The sequence below is a fragment of the Emydura macquarii genome, unplaced genomic scaffold, assembly GCF_026122565.2.
Source record: "Emydura macquarii macquarii isolate MOO-44397 ecotype Brisbane River unplaced genomic scaffold, CSIRO-AGI_Emac_v2 contig_1253, whole genome shotgun sequence".
In the NCBI taxonomy this organism is placed as follows: domain Eukaryota; kingdom Metazoa; phylum Chordata; order Testudines; family Chelidae; genus Emydura; species Emydura macquarii.
The window spans coordinates 8480076-8502220 of NW_027131390.1; the positions used below are offsets into that span (position 1 = coordinate 8480076).

Here is a 22145-nt window from a genome sequence, read left to right on the forward strand (position 1 = left end):
TGGAACAGAGAAAATTTTAAAAGGCATGGTTTGTCCAGTCTAGGTTATGTAATTTTAAAATTTAAAAATAAGGAGTGTTTCTATGTTTTGTTTGTTAGTTTAAGACAGGCATACTCAGCTCAAGATGTCTCTGGCTTTGCTGTGTTCAGAGGTATTCAAATCTCCTGGAAGGTACTTTGGCACATGTACAGAATGCAGTATTTTTGTTTGATAAGCTCAAAAAATAAAAAATAAAAATGAGATACTTCAGAAACTTTTTTGAAAATTACAACACTTCAAACAGTTAATCCAAATAACTTTAGGATTATAAAATTTCTCTCTCAATGTTCAAGTGATAAAACGAGCAATAGCTCATAAAGTAATAGTGATGTGGAATACAATTTATTCTCCAATGACCTTCTTCTGGCATTGAACTTAGATCTGGCACTGAAATGTCTAACTGTACCAACAGTGCTTACTAATGGAGTGTATAATGAATGCAACCTGCTCTTAGGAATATTTTTCACATTACATAATGTTCTGTTTTTCTCACAGTTTATGAATTCTTCTGCTAGAAAAAGTACATTTTTAATGTTTCTTACAGCTGCCTGCATAGTCCCTTTAAAATTCTAACTATGGCTTATTTTAACTTAAAGATTGAGCTACTGTTAAAATTCCATAGCTATTAAGTTCTTAATATCCAAAAACTAATTTGAAACTAAAGCACTCATTCTGACGTGCTACACAAAGAGGGTTGTTTTAATAGCTTACTAATTATGCCTTCCTAAACTTCTTGTCTGAGTATTTTCTGGTCTATTGTACCTGAAACAATCTTGTATTAGACAATTTATTTAACTCATTAGAAAAAATTAAAGGAGCCTGTGTTCAGGCCCCTGCCTGCCATAATGAGATTTTTTTTTTTTTTTTTGTGAAGTTCAATTACATTTTCAAAATAAATCGTGTTTATTTTCTTTCACCAATTTAATGAAGTAGGAATAAAGATCACCTCACATTTTTGCTTAAGGGCCTTTTTAATGCTTATCATGGGAAGGAGACTATACAGGCTTAAAAAAAAAGAAAAGCTTTTGTGGGAACGTGAACACAACCAGAGCGGATGTGTGACTGTAAGACGAAAAATTCATTGTGTGCCGTTTGATCACAATATAGATTGCTTAACAAATCAGGAACAAAAATCTGTGAGAAGGAAGGAGAGATTAGACGAAGGGGAGGTGGGGGGGGAGCTACTGCCTTAAATCAATATGCAAACTCCTCTGCATTGGAAGGTCAGAAGTAGTCCCTGCTGAATCAAGCCCAGGCAATGGAATTAAAGTGTTTAAGAACTGTGAACTAGAATTAGTTTCACAGTAGTGGATCAGTGTCTGTAATTCTTAAGGCACTTCTGTGGTAATATTTAACATTCTACTGGTTACTATAATGGAAACATATTTTCTTTTTAAAAAAAACTAAAAAAATGATGCATTTACTGGCAGTAAGCAACGTCTGGTTACCTTGAATTAAACAGGTGACTGGATGACTGAGGAAAATGGTAATGGAATATCCTAGAAATGTGGGGCTGGAAGGGACCGCAAGATGTCATTCTGAGGCAGGATTAAATATATGTACATCATTCCTGACAGGTGTTTGTCTAACCCAGTTGTTCCCAGCCCATGGCCTGGGGGCCAAAAGTGGCCTGCAGGGTCTTTCAAAGTGACCTGCCCCTCCCACTGGCTGCAGAAGGGAGCTGCTGTCCAAGGACGCAGGCGGGGAGCACGTTGCTGTGGGGCTACAAAACCGGTGCAGAATCCTTGCTGCACCTAAGGGGATGGAAGATCAGCGCTCCCCTCTCCCAGGCTCCAGCAGGGAGCATGGCAAAGTGCCCCACCGTGGTCCCTAGGTGCTGGGGTCCCTGCTGGAGCCAGAGGAAAAGGAGCACTGATCTCCTGTCCCCCTGGCTGCAGAAGGGAGCCACTGCTTAGGGACCCAGGTGGTGCCCACAGGGCTACCGGATGCATGCAGTTTCCTTGCTGCAGCCAGGGGGACTGGAGATCAGCAAGGAGGCAGCCTCCTCGCTGAACTTTTTCTGTCTGGCTGCAGTGGGGTGGGAGGGAGAAGAGCAGCCAGGCTTTGCCATGCTTGAGAAGGGGGGCAGGACTCAAAAAACACCAAAACAAACAAACAAACAAAAAAAACAGTGTCTTCCGGTTTGGCCTGCACCTAGCAGGCCACCCATTGTGACTTAGCTGCCAGGCTATGTGCTTCACGCTTGTGTAGTGACAGTCACTCATCTGCACTAGTGCTTTGTCTGTGAGTGTGTGACATACTGTGAGTAATGTGTAGGTGTAAAATAGTGAATGTAAAAACGAGCACAGTAGCATCAAAATGTTTTCTTTAAATGTCATGATTTGCAGTCCTTAATGGTGTAGACGTCAATACATTTTTTGTGAGTTAATAAACTGGCGGCCCTCCAGGGTTGTAAAAATGATATTTGTGGCCCTCGAGCCAAAAAGCTTGGGAATCACTGGTGTAACCAGTTCTTAAAAACCTCCAAAAGAGTCTTTCACCTCTTGACTGTTCAGAGAGTAAATCTGCTTCAGCTCTATCGTGAGTGGAAGTAGCGGCTATACGTGTACACGTTCGCAGTCAATTCATATAAAGTCAGTTGGTGGTCAGTGTCCGGCTCCTAGGCAAAGCATAACTACCAGCACAAATGGAGCAAGCAAGTAAGCAAGAATTAGATTAAAGACTAAGGCTGGGGAAAAATTTTCCATCCATTTTTTTTAATGGAAAATTGGATTTTTAACGAAAAGAAAAATCTTCAGAGAAAAGTGTCTGCTTTCCTTCAAAACATTCTCCTTTAATAGGAAAACCAAAACCTTGAAAACGTGGCTGAATTTTCTTTGTTTTTTGTTCAAAATGTTCTCAGTTTAAAGCAGTTTTCAGCATTTTTGCCAAGTGTAGTAATTTTCGATGTGTCTTTTCCAACAAGCTCTTTCCAGAATAGCAGAGTAGTGGCCCTACCTTTTCCGAAGATAAACAGGACTTGTCTTTCCAGAACTGGTAATGGTTGAATCATGCAGAGAAATCAATAGGAAGTGAAAAGGATTCAAATATTTTAGGCTCTGATTCTGCCACCCTTCCGGTGATTAGTACATTACTCTGTGAGTAATCCCACTGCCTGGTTTAGAATGTGTGTCAATAAAGAATGGTGCCAATAGAGGGACAGATTCATACCCTGCTTGAGAAGTATGGTGCAGTAAAGATTCATAAGGAAGTCTCTGATTAAATTGCAAAACTACTTTTCATTGACTGTGACTCTCCCAACCTAAGTGGTGTTTGTGATGCTGGGAAACCAAGTGCCAGCTCTGGCTAAGGCCGTGGGCCAAGGAGAGTCAATCATTTTTTGTCAAGGTCCAGATTTCTTGGCCAAGGTATGGTCAAGGTCTGGACTCCAGAGAAAATTTTTCACAGCACATGTGCCCCTGTTCAGCAAACACTACAATGCTGTGTAATCTTCCCAGGGCCTATTGCAGGCGTAGTCAATAGGTGGACCACGGGCCAACTCCAGACTACCACAGCCTTTCGACTGGACCACGAAACGCTGGGGGGCTGTGGGCACTGAGTGGTGGGTGGCAGTGCGTGTGGAGGAGTGACTGGCCACATGCTGGTGGGCTTGGGGGAGCTGGCGGCCAGGGCTGACAGGTAACTCAGGGAGGCAGGTGCCCCCCACAACTCTCCTTAAGTGGAGCCCTGCCCTCCCAGGGTTGAAAACTGGAGCTCTGGCAGGCACCTGGTACTGACTTGTAACTCAGGGCAGGTGATCCCCAGCCTTCCCTAAATAGAGCCCTGCCAGGCATGCCAGGATGCACTGGGGCTCAGGACATCAGCCCCATGGGAGGCACCCCGGGACTCCGGGCTTCAGCCCCCCTGAACCCCAGCATGCCACCCAGTAGGAGCTGCCGCTCTGCGCCCCAGTGTGCCCCCCCTTGCCAGGCTGAAGCCCCAAGCCCTGGCGCACCCCCAGCAATCTGGTGAAAAGCTTCTGGCGGTCTGGATTTGAACTGCAAGCTGCCTATTGACTACCCCTACCGTAGGAATTAGCTAAGAACTGACAAACTCATAGCTGGAAACCACAGCATCTCGCCGGTATGTTAGTTTTGTTCATTAGTCTTGTAAGAATGCATTCAAAGTTTAGATTCCATGAAATGCTTGTAAGTGACTGCATGCATTAAACTCCCTAGGCAGCTTGGAGGACCGGACCCCGCTCTACGGCCTTTTTTCTGCTGTGGGGTGTGGTAGGACTGCAGAGCTTTCCAGAGGGTCTCAAAGAACCTGGTATCCCTCATCACATTCCCCCCCCCTTGGTATTTGACTCAACAAGGTCTGAGATATTCTTGCTATGGAGAAAAACATTGCACTAAAGAAGAAATCCCTCACGCTGATCTCATATTCAAACAGCACTCAGTCCATCACTTATGCCCTGATACCTGAGTTCCTAAGTCTTCGACCCTAATTGACAATGGTGGCTGTTATTTTCATTCCCTACTCCTTATCCTGCCTTTAGCAAATAGAGCTAGCCTGAGTTACTCTTTGTCCACTATATTTTTCCCATGTAAAAGACTTGCTGCAATGTCTGTGTAATAACCGTCTATGCAATAACTCATTCCATTATTGTATTTGGAATGTGAGACTTTCCTCTGTTTGTCTTTCTAAAAAAGTTGTTTTGTTTTAAAGAATGAGTAATTAAGGCAATAGCAAAAAAGAAAACAGATCATTAATCCTTAAAACTTTCCAAACTGCCAGTCAAATGCTTAGGAAGATGCACCTTGTATTAGATAAAGTGCTTACCCTTGTATATCTAATCTTTCCGGCCTGGGCCTGCAATCTCCTTCCTCAAGGAGATGCAGATTTAGGGCCCTGTCTTCTAAGCTCTCTCAAACAGCCCTTAATCATGCACTTAGGACTCAAGTGCATGTTCTGCTGAATCAGAGCCAACATGAACAGCACTTTAACACAGAGATTGCTTAACGGACATCTGCCCTCCCATGAGCAGTGGCACAAATCTCTTCCTCCCATGTGACACAGCATAACATCCCTGTTTCAGCGACTGGTACAGCAATTGCTTACTGTAATGGGCTCTTATCTCGCTGCTGTCATTGCCTCAGTTTACCTTTCTCAGGACCTGGGTTTCATTCTGTGGGATTGCAGGCTTCAGTGCTTTGGCCTTCCCACCAAAGCAAAAGCATTCCTCACACACACACCGCTACCCCAACCCTCACCCCACACACACACACACATGTACCGGGAACAAGGACAGTCCATTCTAAATAAGTATTCCAGCCTTCTCCAGGCTCAGAAATCCTTCACCTCTGTTGACAGAGGATTTCTCTCCCTGTATCCTCATCTAGCCTGGGCTACCATTTCCTTTTACCCTACTGATGCAGGGGCAGAACTCAATTGCTTGCTCTTCCATGTTTAATCAGTAGTACTTTCCCAGCGGGGTCTGCCTTGGTTAACACAGGAGTATGATGAGGGTTTCCTCACACCTTCAATGGAAATCCCAGCCTGAGGCCCCTAAACAAGAACTAACACCACCACAACAGAATTCCTCTCCATAAAGGTCTCAACCCTAGTAAAAGGCAAAGGAAAAGAAATATTAGAAGAGTATTTAATGTATTTTAGTTTATTAATACCATTTAGCAGCAGATATAAGAAAAAGTAATCTTTTTGACACAGTGTGTGTTTAGATTCTATAGCTATCTTCTATCTGAAAAGAGTTAACCCTTCCCTCAAATAATGTTAACATCAGTAAGATTAAAGAAAACATGGATAAAGGGAAATGAGAATACTTCAGGTATAAAAAGTTACTGTGAAAAATATTACTGACAAGCAAATTAATCATAATATTCAGCTACCTTATTTCTCAGGTAGGTTTCTCAGTTCAGTGTGGGAAATGTAATTACTTTCATTTACTTAATTGTTGACTACTTTGTATGTCTTTCTAAATAATAAAAGGACATGATGGGGGGAAACAAAACTTAAAACTTCAGACTATATTTAAAAACAAGTAACTTTGAATGTTAAACAGGATAAATAAAACAAAATATATGGCGAGTGAACAGATGTAAAATGAAAATACCATTTTAAAAATTAGCACCAAAAATATTAAAAAGAAATGAGGAGAAAGGAAATGCAATATTTTATCTGCATTTAATTCCTGGCCCATCTGAACCACACCCATATGGCTAAGTAATCAGGGAAAAACCAGCTCTTGTAGAATCACAGTGCCTTTTTGGTGATGCTTGGAAATTCCTTGTTGCTAAAACTTTAGGACTGATCTTTAACTTAAAACATTAGGTCACACATTAGGTCAGTGCAGAAAACATGCAATTAGAGCTGGTCAAAAATTTTCTGACAGAACATTTTCCACCATTTAATGCAATGGAGTTGCACCAGGCTTCAATTTAGCCTATTATCTTTAACATTCTCTCCAAACTCTGATAACATGCTTGTACTGAACTGGGCTAGTTTATTAAACAAAACATATTATTTCCCCTACAGTCTATATTGTTCCATCTTGTGAAATTATTATGGTGCAGAATTATATCATCCTTGTCATCTAAGAGTTATGTAAAAGTGAGAGATGTGCCAAACTGGTTATTTAGATAGTGCATGAATAGCAAAGACAACTGTCCTGTTCACAATGTTCTTCTTTGTCATTTATTTTAAGCTGTTATCTGAATAGATAACATCTTTGTGAGCTGCAAGTAAATGTGATCATTTTAAATTTTCATTATGGTCCCTGTGTTATCTTAATGCCAGTTTAAATAGTGGTGCTCTTAGTTGATTCTGTGACAGAACAGGTAGAACAATTAAGTTTTAAAGTTATATATTTATTTTTCGGCTTGCAAAGTGTCTATCGGTTCAGATTAAACATTTCCAGTCAAATGGACAATGCCCATACAAAAGGGCCAAGATGAATGTTCACAAAAAGCTGGTAACATAGGTCAGACACTCAGCAATAAATTATTTGTGAATGTGAACCCATTGACATCAAATATTTGGCTTCTAAAGATGCAATTAAGAAATGGATAATTTGAGAACTTTAGTGAATTTTCAGACACTTATTCTTACAGTAATTCCTCTTTTATGGGCAATATTTTGGTCAATAGATTTTATGGCTTGTGCTGATTCTCCCACTAAAATGAAAATTCCACCCAATGCAGAATGCATTCACTGTTTTTGAAGTTCCTGTGTCACTCTGACACATACAGAGAATAACCCACTCCACAAATGAAAATGTCCTCATAACTGAAATGAAGAAAAATAAGTTACCTTTACATTGTGCCAAAACATCACTGAGATACAATCTCCAAATGTGACATCTGAACAACATTGGCAGACAACATATCCATTAGAAAATGTCACTTCGGGGATGCACTACATACTACTTTCTGAAATCATGAATTAAAATGAGGAGTGTTGACAAATAATCATAATGTTGGTTATTGATTTAGGGCTTTATTAAGAACAAGTTTCCATTTCCCACTTTTAGCTACAGAGCAGTCTTGACTCTTTCCTGGATGGCATCTCTCAGCATCTTGCTTCAATTCAGGAAACCAGGGTTTGTTTATGGTGCTACCATTCAGCTCCAGGGATCACGTTAGGGGAAAAACACAGCGGTCATTTATAGAAAAATTCTATAGAATTTAAGAGACCATTAAAAACTTTAGGTTTATACACTCTTTTTGACCCATACTATAGCATTCATTATTATCTGTATTGTGGTAACACCTAGGAGATACTGCCCAATTGCAGAGATGGGGCCTGTTCCAAAGAGTTTACAAGGTAAGTATAAGACACCAAGGCAACAGTGCAATACAACTAGCGGACTAGAGAACACAAGGAAACAAGATGATGATTCAGCTCACCATGATGAACAGTGGTCTCAACTCTCCAGCAGCTGAACTATTGTCAAACTTTCTGTAGGCACCATGGCAGAGAATAATTTTAAGTAGGTGTTTGAGGAAGACAATAAAGTGGCTTTGTGGGTATTTAAGAGGAAGTCCTTAATATGGAATTCTGTCCCTGCTACAGAATTTTTAGTATGGTCCAGAAAATCCATAGAAAGGATATCACTCTCCATGAGATCTCATAAGGATTTAGAGAGCTTTTTATAGGATACCTTTCAGTGTCCGTACAACCTAATTTCTTACTGATTAAACCCTATAGGGTTCTTTCCATAAGGGGCTTTACAGTCAGTGTTCCACCTGCATTTGCAAAATCTGCCCATAATCCCATTGGAGAAGCATGTTAATTATTTCCCTGCTGAGCAGTTAAATAATTTGGACTTTACGTTGTCATCATTATGTGTCAGAGCTAACATTTCCTTGAGAAGAACAGGGTTAGTTCACACAAATCTTAGAACCAAATGCTGAACTCCAACAGCGAATCCCAAGTAAAGTGGCTTTGTGTAAGGCTCTATGAAAATAAATAGATCTGTGTGTGGCTGTGTGTAAAGTAGATATTCCACTGCTACTACCTTTTCATGGGCTTTCATAGCAGCTAGACTTTCTGTGCACCTCATATATGGGACTATCAGGCCTGTGAATCAGTATAAAGGAGGAACTAATGGCCACACCCCCATGTTGCCCCTGTCATGACACCAAACTCTTCTGTGTGGAATCCCAGTCTCCATCTTGACTCCACCCTGCATAATAAAAGCAGTTTAGCCTCCTTAGGGCTTTCCATTCCCACGTGGAGTGTGTGAGGAGGGGAGGGGAGAGAATCCTCTGTCCTGTATAGAGCTGTCATTACCTTCTATCTGCCTGTACACTCGGCACTGCATTGGTTCATATTCAAAATAACAGTTCTGCACCCATTAGGGCCAGACATTCAGAGACAAGTCTTCAAAAGTATGCAGTCATTTGAAAATGTGAGTTTCCTGTTCATTCAAGTGTGGAATTCAAGGTGTGTCAACTAATATGAAGCAAAGAAAGGTTCACATGAAACTCCAAGTGAACCAAAACCTCTGACATTCTCACAGGCCAGATAGAGTAGAGATCTAAAACAGAAAACCTTTTTCTTCAAGGAATGGATATTTCAGGAACTTCTGAGGGAGCTTATATAAATTAAACGCTTTGCTATAGCATAGCCATATTTTCTATTTACTGTGCTGCAGCTTCTCTTCAAGGCCAGTTATACAGATCTATTGCATGCGAGCATGGTTTGTTTTTATAAATAATCTTGTCATTTCGTATCTTGTATTTTTAATTAATTTGACAGAGCCATTACAGAAAAAGCCCAACTGACAAATCCCTACCTGCTAAAAATGTTGGTAATCAGTAATCTAGCCAGAACACTCCAAGACTTCTACATTTCAAAGTCATAATATAATGTTAAAAATTAAAATCATCTCTGCATGTTAAATCAATCTAATGACTCACCTAACTCAACATTCCGTTTCTAGCAAAAAACAGTCTCAGATTCCTAATTAATATATTGTCCTGTTAATTTACTTTAGGAAGGAAAGTCTTTAATAGCTTGTCACAAGGTACATTCTCTAACATCAAATAACGGAAAGGAAAGCAATAGTACAAGCAGTGCTGTGGCATTCACGTCCATCTCCATAGAAGAATAAATGTGAAGGAAAGGAAAATTAAAAATGAAGCTCAAACACGTGGATGAGGCACAGAGGAACACAGACATGCCCATACCAGCATGGAGAAGACTGTGTGTGTGTATTTGGATCTCTCACCTCAAATGCAGAGGTTTCTTTGAAATACTACAATAAAAAACAAGGTCCATTTTGAGCCAAAAATATCCAAAACAAAGGTGGCTTTGATTAGCTGCATAACACGACTAAGGAATGACCCAGACTGACCACTCAATTGCTTACAACAATATTTTAATGGGTTATAGATGTTGTAAACATAGCAGTAGGAAAATATTTCAGAGAGAAGCAGAAAATGAAGAGCCCTTTAGGCTACAAATACCACTGAGTTAGGTGTCCCTGGTTATTATATGGTTGACTATAATCCTAGTATGACGTGATTCCAGCAGTTCCTAACTATGGGCTTGTCTTTATGTACAATGCTACAGCGGCACTGCTGTAGTGCTTTAGTGAAGATGCTACTACAGCGATTGCCCTATCAGTGTAGTTAATCCACCTCCCCGAGAGGTGGTAGCCATGTCGACGGGAGAAGCTTTCCTGTCGACATAGCGCTGTCTGCACTAGATCAGTATAACTATGTATTTTTCATACCCCTGAGCAACGTAGGTATACCGATGTAAGTTTGTAGACCTGGCCTATGTTTTAACTGTGTTCTGCAACCAAGCATGTCCAAGTCTCTGACCTAATTAAAATACACCATTCATTGAATATTGCAACCAGGTCAAGACAACTGACTGAGCTGAAACTTAGTCTTTTGACTCAAGTCACATTTGTAGGGTGGAGGGGCCTTTTATTGACTGGGAGTTGAACACAGTTGCTTTCTGGAGGTCTTTGATCAGTAAGCTTTGCTGCTGCTTTTCATTATTCCTCATTGCTCAAGCTATCTGTGGATTGTTAATAAGTGCAGAACACAATAGGATACTAAACTAAGTATCTGCTTGCACTTTATTTCTTCCCCAGCAAGGAAATAACACATTGCACAAGTCCAGAATTTCCTTATCCCTTTGGCAGTCATGACAATACAAATAAATCTATCAAATACTGTACATTGAGGATCAGAATCTCTGCTGTGCTCCGGCTCCTGGAGGCTGTGCCATAGCTATGTTCAACTGACATATGATGCCTTAAGGATCACTGCCCCAAAGTCACTCCAGCCAAGGCCCAGGATGATGCAGATCCCCTCTGAGAATGAGGAGATTCAGACCCTGACTCCCTCACATCCCTTCCTTCTCCTGCTGCGCAAAACACAAACACCCACTTGCATCCGTCTTCTTACCAACTTGTTACCTCTGGTTATGTTAATGATAAATTTGGGCTATTACATCTTTGGACAGCAGCATCCCTATTTTGTATGCTAAACACACCAAGGGATTGAGTGTTTATTTCAATTTCTAATGGAAAAGGCTAGAACCACCTTTATTTAATTTGCTGTGGACTGGGACAGAATTCAGATTATTTTCTTATTTACTTCACCAAACACCCAGAACAGACACTGCTTTTTTATAAGCCATTGCTCACTAGCTCAAAGACACCTTCTCATTTGAACAAAATCAAAGACCTCCAGCCTTCTAGTCACATTGGCCAAATTCACGCTTTAAACTCGCAATATAACCTTGTAAGATTTGAATTTAACAACTAAATAATGGGTTGATTAGACGAATAGAAACCTACATAACAATTTATATTGCCATGTCTGACGCTAACAGTCTCAGTCCAAAAAAATGGAAAATATGATCAGGCAGCAGTGAGGTTTCAGGAGTTTACATACAAAAAGTGAGAGCTGATGGGGTTGTCACATTTATTAACCAGTCTCTCCTGAATCAAGCTTACAGTCTGCTATAGCTGTTGAAGAAATTCCCTGCAAATATGAACGTGGAAGGATTTCTCCCAATTTTATAACTAATTGCCGTCTGCTGAAATGACAAAACTCAATCAAGGAACTTTGAATCTCTTTGTTGTTGTCTAATTTATTCCGTCTATGCCCATGTGCCCTTAGGTATTTCTGGCTTCGGTGACAATTAGTGATTATATACAAACATGCAGATGACTCCTTTACAAATAGTTCAAAATCCTTCTGCTTTTTGGGGACCATTAGAAATGTTTAGGCAACTGAAGGCAAATGGGGGTCTTTAAATAGTCTTTGAATCAGTCCCTGATAGTCCATCAGCCATTTTATGCTCAGCAATGCTCTCACACAGCTTTGGGAAGAAGTGTCTTCCAGAGCTCATGCCACACATTTTAGAGTTTATCTGGATTCTGGGGGGCTGTTACATTTGTGGGACTTTAAATATGAGCACAATTAATGTAACTTGGATTCAAAAGTAACAGAAGTCATTGATTGCATGCAGACATTTGATCCTTAGATGTTTAACTGACTTTTAAGGCCCAATTAAAGTAAGAGTGAAAATGTGGCTCCATCTATTGAGTCAGTAGGTGCCGTGTATAAGGATGCTGTGGTGCCATTACTATGGGCCACCCATATGAGCATCGAGTGGAGGATAGGATGGCTTGTTACTCATTGCTAGCAAGAACAACTTGAAGTCCTCAATCTAAACTGAACAGGGGTCAGATGAAATCTGTTGATGCACTGTCCAACCACTCTCCTGGTTGTCCCTTCAGTTTCTGTAGAGTTTAAGCTTTCCTCTAAAAAAATGTGAAGGCCCTCACTTTCAAATTCACCACAAAATCACTAACTTTTGTGGAAACACTGGTGAGCTCAGATTTGTTTAAAAAAAAAAATCTGGCCAAAATACTCTGTTTTGGAGTTTCTTCAGGAATTTTTCTCCCTACTCTACTCTAAATTTATTCCATGGCATTCACAACTTGTGCTTCCCATTTCTGATAGCCTTGATTTAATATACTATGACTTAATAGAAATTGAAAGAGTTAGCAGCTTTATTAAACACTCACAATGACTAGACATCTGCATAGTACTATCAATAAGCAAACTACCAAATTCCTGACCTTCTGCAAAAGGAGTCTTGTATAAAATCTGAGGTAGATACTTTGGGGGTTTTCTTGCTTTTGGTTTTCCAAACTCCTGGCTGGCAATTAGTCAGAATTGATCCAGTTCGTTAATGCACATTAACAACCTGCTAGGCGTCTGTCACACACTTTGTGGTGTATAGTAAACAATGTTAATCTTCCCCCAGGTATTTGCGGTATATACATTTAGACTGTTTGGCCAGTTGCACAATACCCAATGCACTTTTGCACGCTTCCAAGATCAATATTAGGACAAGTGGCTTCTCCTCAGAAGAAATGTCATCAGAAATTGCAAATGGCTTTTCTTCCTATTACTCCAGAGAGAAGCACTTAGTCCCTTCAGTATCTCAGAATTTAAACATCATTTTTCTAGTCTGGGTCTCAGTATAGGAAAAAAACATGAGCAGCAGTGCTTAGATCTCTCTTCCTCACTCTCTCTCTAAATAATTGAAATTATGCAAACATACAATCACAGCCCAGGTCTAAAAGAACAATCCAGCAAAAACATAACATGGTTTTACTGGCTCAACCTGTTTTCATTTTGTCACCAAATTATCAGGACATACAATAACTACAAGGAAGATTTTCAAGGTTTCAAAGTAGTCTTTAAACATGAAAGCTATCTAGTGCCAGCAGCCCAAATAGAAAACTGACAGCATGATTCATATAGTCTTATAAACTAGAGCAAACAAGTGCAGCACTTCCACTTCAATTTTATTTTTAAGAGGTTTGAGTTTTAAAGTTTAATTTAAATGCTGAGTCAATCCCAAGAAGCAGATAGAGCATCATAATATGAAGAAGTTTCAGTTAATGCACCCTGACAGTTGATTCTCTTTATCACTGCCTGAAGTATAGCAACATCATTAGCAGTAAAGTCAACAATCATGAAAAACTGATCATAAGACTTAAGTGTCCCAGTATAGATAAGCATTTAAGGCTGTACACTGCCCTCCATCCATGTTAAAAAAACCTGTGATTTCAACAGGAGTTGCATGTGCAGTTAGCAAAAGCAGGATATGACTCTACATCAGTTAACAAGCTCTATGAATAATGTGTGCAAGAGCCTTCCATAACGCACCATAGCAATAAAGCTGTTTGGACCATCATTCCCCTATCAAGGCACCCACTGAATTTAATGGGCATTTCACATTCAGAATGACTGATGTCTAAGGCACTTTGAAAGTGGTTACAAGCTCTATGAAGTGAACAAAATACGGAAGGGAAAGCATTAGCTATATTACACCAAAACTACCATAGATCCATAGTGGAAGGCTTCATAATATCTGAAATAAAAATTCTCTTTTATTATTAATTCAAATACCTGTGACTTTCATTAAGCAATATCTGATGTTTAGGAAGCTCATTACTTTGGAGTGTTTTTAAGTGATCTGAATGGCAGTGTCAGGATTCCTTCATTAAAGGGACATTGTCAAATCATTTAATCTCTCCCCTAAATTATTATTTACATTATGGGATCACCCAAAGACCTGAACAGAGATCAGGAGTCCACTGTCTAGGTTCTTTACATACGCACAGTAAGATAGTGTCTGGCCCCACAGCCAGACAAAACAGAAAAAGGGTGGGAAAAAGGAATATAGGGACTTGTACTTTCAAAGAGGGAAAAAGAGGTAAAGTGACTCACTCAAAGAAGTCTGAGGCAGAACCAGGAAATAAATCTGGCACACCTGATTCCCAGCCCAACACCTTATAATAACCACAAGACCATCCTTCATCTCAAAATCTGGATTACTTTAAAATTCTCATAATTATCTGAAAATTCCTCCATTTGTCTGTTTTTAAGAAGTGCTCTAAAATCCATAGCCCTGATTAGCCAATTGTATTCAATTCTGTACAACAATTCTTGAATTTTTATCACATTCTTAAGAGGGGTTTTGGTCTTGTTTTGTTTGTTTTTAACTTAATGTCAGTATAGTTGCTTACAGTATAATTTATGTAATAACTAAAGCATCTGTGGGGCACTATAAGGTTATCTGTATACTGGCGAGTGAGTTTTTGTCTGCTAGAGGAACATTTGTAGCACTCTATCAAAAAGATAGCAACCAACAAATCCTCTAGTGAGGGTGAACTATCAATGACTGAATGCTCAATATAATTTTATTAGTGGTATTTAAATATATAGTGCCATAAAAGTGCACGACAGCTAACATATAAAGACATGGTCCTTGTCCCAAAGGTCTCACAATCCATGTGTGTTGAGCTTGCTAGTCTTTACTCACATGAATAATCCTTTTATACACGTGCAAGCACATGGACATCAATCTGACTGCTCACATGTTTGAAAATTTGCAGGCTGAGGCCCTGAATTTATTTCCTCCAATACTTTCACTCCCACTGATGTCTAACCCTGCAATAGTTTTGCATGCACACATGTTTCCCACTGAAGGCAAGGGGAGTGTTGAATGAAGACAATACAAGATCAGGCCATACATAGTTGGCATTCTACTATCCGTGTGGCCTTTTATACGAGGAGACATGCTTATATGGTACAAGACCACAAACTGGAGTACCACTTCTGCTCTTCAGGAGGGATCATTTATTACCCTGGGTAATCCCAGACCCAAGCACGAATTTATTTCAGCATCAAGCACCAGTTCATTGCTGTAAGTGATCCATGCTCCATGTACTATGTTTCACAGAGGAAAACTCCTGAAACACCAGATCAAAAAGTGGTGGTTGTCTGCTGTACAGCAGCAGATTCTACTCAAATTTACGAAGTGGTTGGCTAACAGGTCGAACTGGACATTTCTGTGGTGATTCTAAATCAAATTGAGATCTCAGTTCTCATTTGGGAACCCGATGACCAAATATGCCCTACCAATCAGGAATAAATTACAAGCCAACAAAATAAAAGGCGCATGTTTATTAGTCAGTCATTTTACTTTGTTTATACTCAACTCCTAGTTCCTTCCAGTCACTGATGCTTCTTATTCAGCAGGAAACACTATAGCTAGAAATATGCAAGAAAGCCAACTAGAGACTATTTTAAATATTTTCTATAATAAAAGTGAGATTAAGAACATTTATCAAGTCTATTTTGATTCTCTGTGATTTTAATACTGCACCTAGTCTATATCAGTGATGCTTCTATTAGAATAATTATCCTGTAATACTGAGTATAAAGTTAGGAAATTAGTTTTATAAAAGAAATGCTGCTATTAGACAATCAGTTATTACAATAAAATCATTTTACTATAAAACAGTGGATGTGACAATAGAATCACTATACCTGTGTCGAGTGAATCCAAATTAAAGTTTCTCCTCTGATTTCAGATGCATTGAGAGTTAACTGTCTTCTTCCAGGAATGCAGGTACACAGAGTAGAGAAAGTTTGTTATTCTGTATTTGTACATAGTTCCTGTGCATAATAAAGAGTTTCTTGACAAAAGTTGCTCATCAATAAGATACTACAGCCACTCTTAAAAGTTTTGGCCTACCTGACTTGCCCAGAATCATCCAAGTCAGTGGCAGACCCAGCCATAGACCTCAGGACTCCATGTTCTCCATGATAATCAGCAAACTTCCCCATTAGAGAGAAAAGTTTTCAGTAAAAAGCTTAGATCCCGTAGATAAAATCCAGTCAGCTGTCAGACATAATAATAGAAGATACTTCCCGGTGTAGGACATATTCACTGACAAGTATCTAGGTGCAGAGTCCCCATGAAAACAATGTTTGAAGACTGCATAAGCCCTGTTCAAACATGTCCGTGTGAATTTATCAACAACATTTGCTCATAATCCATGTGAGGCACACGGATATATAATGCAGACTGAAGTCTAGTTTTGATCTATTACAAAAGACAAGACGTAAAAGTACCGTTATAGACGAAGTGCATGTTTTCATCATTTTTATGAGTCAAATTGATTGTGATATTTCCTCCTGCAACTTGGAAAGTTACTCTTTCAAAGTGGATTTAATGTTCATTCAAGATCATCAGCTTGACAGTCCCAGAGACTGAAGCCAGAGCAGGCACAGCATCGGCAATAGCAGTAAACGTCTCATGACCCCACCACTGGTGTAGAGGAATCATGGAGGAAGAGAAAGGATAATATGCCTCCATAATGTTAGTTTCTTTAGCTTCTGAGCTATGATTAACAAGGAAGTTGCCACTATTACCAATTGTGGTTGAACGCAGTAAGGACATCGACTTGTCGGGACCTAGGCTGGGACCACTACTTCATTTCATAGAGGCCATCAGTCATTAAATAGCAATGCTTCCATTCACTACTTGTTTGGCCCTGATTATAATCAATGAGCGTGAGGCACTTTACTGCATACCTCCAGTCCTGAAAAGATCATTTGAACCAAAGAGATTCACAGAAATCATAATGTTACTGACCTACTAAAGCATTCAAGCAAGATACCATTCCTGTGTGGTCTCTGAAGAGGAAAAAGAAACACAGATAATTCCTATTTTGGGAAAACCAACATCAGAGAAATGAAATTGGCTTGAGCCAGCTGGCGTGTGCAGGTGCTGAGATAGTAGGTGGGCAGTGAAGGGATTAAAAGGCTTATGATCCATAAAGACAGCGTGTTGATGTAATGATTACAGGATTTCAGGGGGTAGGTAGCCAAGCCTCAATTCTCTAAATATGGATCTTCTACAGGTAGTTTAAAATTAGATATTATTGACTAATGTGTTTCAAGAGAGTTATCTTGATGAACGAAGCACAAGACGGCAAAATAAAATAAAATAAAATAAAATAAAATAAGAGGATAAGCCACCCACTTTTACTGGGAGAAGGGAGAGTAGAGAGTGGAATAAAAAGGTAACATATCATTCCAACACTTTGGGATGCAAAGGGAGACTCATGGTCCATCATCCCAGCCTTCCTATCAAAGTGGGAAGCAAGGATTCAGAGTTCTCCCTAAGAACACACGGGAATAGCTACAGTTAGTATTCCAAAGTTTATGTTGAAGGCAGTCCCTCAGGAAGGCTGCTGCTACTAGGAGAAGACTGCTTTCCACCCCTGTGCATTTTTTATTTGTTTATTTAGTATGGTAAGCCTTGCTTGAAAAAGTAGCCTTGAGTTCTACTTACATCTGAAAAGGCATCAACAGTCTTACAGGAGAAGGAAGCAAACCTCCTGCCCTCCCCCAAACACATCAGCTCTTACTAAAAGAGAAGTTGGATGTGTGTGGTTGAATTCCTGCTGCAGGTGCTCAGGTCTGTTAGAGGAAAGTTTGTTGAAGGAAATGAGTCTGATATTTATTGTGGGGAGGAAAGGGTGTGATGTAGGGGGAATGTTTGGCGTTATCTGAAGGACTTTATTCATCATATATAGTCACTAATTTATATAATATTCATATATTTAGAAGCACTTCACATTTTCGAAATTATCTTTAAGATGGCTTCTTCTTCATAGTAAGGGGAAACACTGTCATTTTGTTACATCCCTCATTATCAATATATCACTAGTGACTCAGATATGTCTTAATATCATCATCCCTTCCATCTGTAGCATGTAGTGTTCAACTGGTGTTTGTGCGATTATTTTATGATGATGGATAACGTACCATAATTCAGCACCGTTGGCAATCTTTGCTTAAGAATGGCTCAAGACGGGAAGATAGAGGGGCTGGGGTACAGCAGGATAACGTTTAAGCACACTGATGTAACCGACCTACTTGCATTACCTGGCTGGGTTTAGTACTACTTTGTGTGCTAATCCAGCGGCAAATACTTTCAGAGTTTAAAACAAAGTTTCTGAGAGAATGTACCACATTTGGTTCCTACATGACAGTCATTAGTAACTCTTTTAATTTATCCAGCACTGAAATTCTCATCTACATTATATGACTGCACATTGTCAGACATTATGCCACCTTTCATAGTGAACAAGACATAAAAGAGCAAGGGTAAATGTTTCCTGAAGTCAACCATCCTGTATATGATTTCAAGATGAACTAATGCCCAGTCCTGCACCCTGGAGTTTTCTCTTTCAATGGCAGCAGGTCCACACCTATATTAGCATTTCCTTTTGTTGACATGAATGCACTGGTTGATGGATAGTATAAAATTATATTCCTTGAAGTTGCAACTCCTATAACAAATGAATGGCATTCCTGGGACTCCTTGGAGGAAAATTTACTTTCTTCCAGCATGGTTTTTCATGGTGCCACAAAACATTTTTCCAAAAAAAAAAAAAAAGAGAAGAAAAAATACTGTAATACTGTTGATCTGCTCTTTAATAAGGATCTTTACAAACACTTGTCTCTAAGTGTATTAATTTGTTCCTAGCTAGTCTTTTTGTTTTACAATCCAACTTCCCTATATTGTGCTACAGAGTAATCCTGATCTGGTTGTTTTATGAATCATAATTCATTGTGACCAAGTTATTGGAGTGTATGAGCCTTTCATCTCGCTATTTCATGCCACGCCATATTTCCTCCCTTTTTATAAGAATCGCTGTTGCTTGGCAGCACCGTCCTGCCAGCTGAAGCATCTTCAGTCTTTCCTGCTCTAAATCATTCTCTCATTTTCACCCCAGAAATCAAGTCAGTGTCTGTATCACTCTTTTTCCAGAAAAATGTCTAACTCCCTTTTGGACTCATGTACACCAATAGCTACAGCAGTTCTGTTTCTGGCGGTTCTTCATTTTTATATCTCAGACACCATTTGTTTGAAGACAAACACTGTCTCGATGAACACTTTCTTCAATTTCTGTCTTTAGCCTCTTGCCTTTGGATAGCTTCCTGTCACTTCTAAGCTCTTGCTAATACCTGGTGCATTTGTTGTATGCATGCTAAATTGCTTTCATAGGTCAGACAGTGTGGGCTTTTTTTAGGAATAAAGAAAAACAACACAAGGAGTAAACCTATTCAGGTGTATTTTCTTAATTACCATCCACTTACATTTGGCATATTATCTCCATTAATACATGGAAGATAATTTTCACAGTGCTAGAATTTTCACCTGCCAAAAAAGAAAAAGTGTGGGCAGTAATAATAATACTTTACACGTCTACAGATAGTACCTTTCACCAGAGGAACTTAGAAGCTCTTTACAAACATCAGTTAACTAAGCCTCCCAAGACCCTGAACATTTTAGCATTTTATATACATTTTGGTATACTAGGTAACAAGCAGGTTAGATGACTTTCCCATAGGGACACAGCAAATCAGCTACAGAAAAGAACCCAGGAGGTCTGAAGTCTAGTCCACTACAGTAACTGCTCTACACAACTTTGTCTTTACTGTACTTCACTATTCCACGGCTAATTGACCAAAAATGTAACCACAGAAAATATTAAACATGAGTAAGTGGCCGTTATTATTTTGCATGTAATTTTTTACAACTAATTACAAATGCTTTTGGATATATTCCTATTACATTAGAAAAACCTAAGTATTCCGTCTTGGCATGCTTGACTAAGTCATTCAGTGGGCAAAGTCAAGGACTCAAAAGATTAGAAACTGCTCTACTTGCAATTGCCCAAATCACCTTACGTCTTCCCCCGGTGAGTCCATCCTGTGTACGGAATGAGGCAAGATTTCTGTAGAGAAAAAATGTGTGATTATGTAATGAAGGCAATTTATTATGCATACACATAAAGGGAATTCAGAATTAAGGTGGCCCTGGGCAACTCTGAATTTGGAATTTTCTAACTTCTGAGTGCTTGACTTTGCAACTTAAATAATGTTCTCTCAATGTAGTTTTTGTATGTAATTTCCTAGGTTATTTTTTTTCTAAAGTAAAGGTAAAACTTGGCCTACTTCTTTTCCCGTATGGTGTCTCCAAAGAGGAGCTGGGACACAGGCTTGCCAAGTCAGGGAATGAGGGGAGCCCTGGCTCTGGTTCTCACTACAGCCCCTCTGACAACTCCCAAGAATTTTCAGTACAGTTATGCTACTGCTGCTGTTTTGGTGGCAGATTGAGCCTGATCTTACAGGAATGCAAGTCAGAGAAGGCAAATATTGATTGTTAATAGTTTATCCCTCTGCAAAAAATAAACAGAATTTTTTGGGACAAAGAAGAAGGACTTCTCTACTCCATGAGCATACCCCCTACTGAAAATCCAAAGTCTGTTGCAAATGCTGGAGGTGGGAGAGAACACTTTATAAAGAGAAGTGATAGTCAAAGAGTTGGCACCAGCTACCCTTTAAATATATAATTTCTCTGTTGATAGGATAAATCTGTTTAGTTTTGCCTGCTTTCCTACACTGTTGTACGTTCTGTTAATAACATTGATATTTAATGTTATTTACTGTTTGCTAGGGGCTGACAATCTCCTTAGAGCCGAACAAGACAAAAAGTACAGTCACCCCTCCACAGAGCTTACAGTCTAAACAATATAGGCATTGTGAAGCAGAGCTTTTTTAAAAAAAAATCCACACCATTCTATACAGCAACATATCCCAGTATTTTGAATAGTTGGACACCAGTCTTTCTGCAGATCTTATGACCATGCAAACAACTAGCATAGTCAGGCAGTCAATCCAGAGCCCAGCAAAAAGGAGGATTCTAGAAAAACAAAGTAAAAGGATATTTATCAGTCTGCCAGTCCTTAGATATACCCCGTTTGCAAAATGCCAAGTGCATCACACAAATATGCCCTACTAATAGCTCAACAGTATCTGCTTCTAAAATGAGGGATACAAATCCAATAAACTTTATATTGGACTAAACACTATATGTCACAGACTCTGAAAACTACAAAACTGTCAACGTTTCCTTGGAGTCCTGAGAATGGAGCATAGAACACAAACATATCATTCGTTATTTTGGGGGATGATGATAGCTTTGGGTTCAATGGGCTTTGAATCAGATCTTGTGATCTACATTTTTAAGAGTGACTAGTGATTTGGGGGGTCTTTTTTTGAGGTACCCAACTTGAGATCCGCTCAAGGGCTCGATTTTCAGAAAGCACTGATCATGCACTCATGGAAAATCAGGCCCCTATAAGGTGTCTGAAGTTACAAATGGAGACACTCATAATCACTAGTCACTTTTAAACTATTTTTAATAAGGTAAACTGGATATTATTATGGGTGTACGGTCATGTTTACGGGTCATCAGCCTGGACCATGCTCCTTTAAATGTCATTTACCATCTACTAAATTCTGGAAATTGAGAGCACCTTAATAATTTCTAGCCTATTCTGAATTTATTATAGCATAACATGTTTGTATTCTTTCTAATTTATGTTATTTTCCATAAATTGGAATTTGATGATATTTTAATCTGGTTTTATTTAATTTGTAGCATGTGTGTATATCTGTTCAATTCTGCATATTAATGCACATATCTTAGAGTTTAAAAAAGTAAAGTATGTAGACCTGCAGCAATCCAGACTTGAACTAGCCATCACCAGGGCAACAGGATTTGATTATATCCTTCGTTGTGAGAGTGTCTTTGGAATGAGGGAATACAGCATAATTTATCTGACTCATAGGTATTTATATCTGCTCATTACCCACAAAAATAATCTACATCCCACATTCGCTACAGAAAATGATGGTGAGCAGAATATAAGTCACCAGTCACCAAGA

The 22145-nt window shown here is 39.3% G+C and overlaps 1 long non-coding RNA gene across 1 annotated transcript; it reads right to left on the reverse strand.

Moving 5' to 3' along the window:
- Nucleotides 1–19485: 19485 nt before the first annotated feature.
- On the reverse strand, nt 19486–21118 carry LOC137153895 (uncharacterized). The gene is made up of 3 exons (XR_010919932.1): nt 20991–21118; nt 20098–20149; nt 19486–19569 (listed from the first exon to the last, which is right to left on the reverse strand). It is a non-coding gene; the product is annotated as an uncharacterized lncRNA (long non-coding RNA).
- Nucleotides 21119–22145: the final 1027 nt, after the last annotated feature.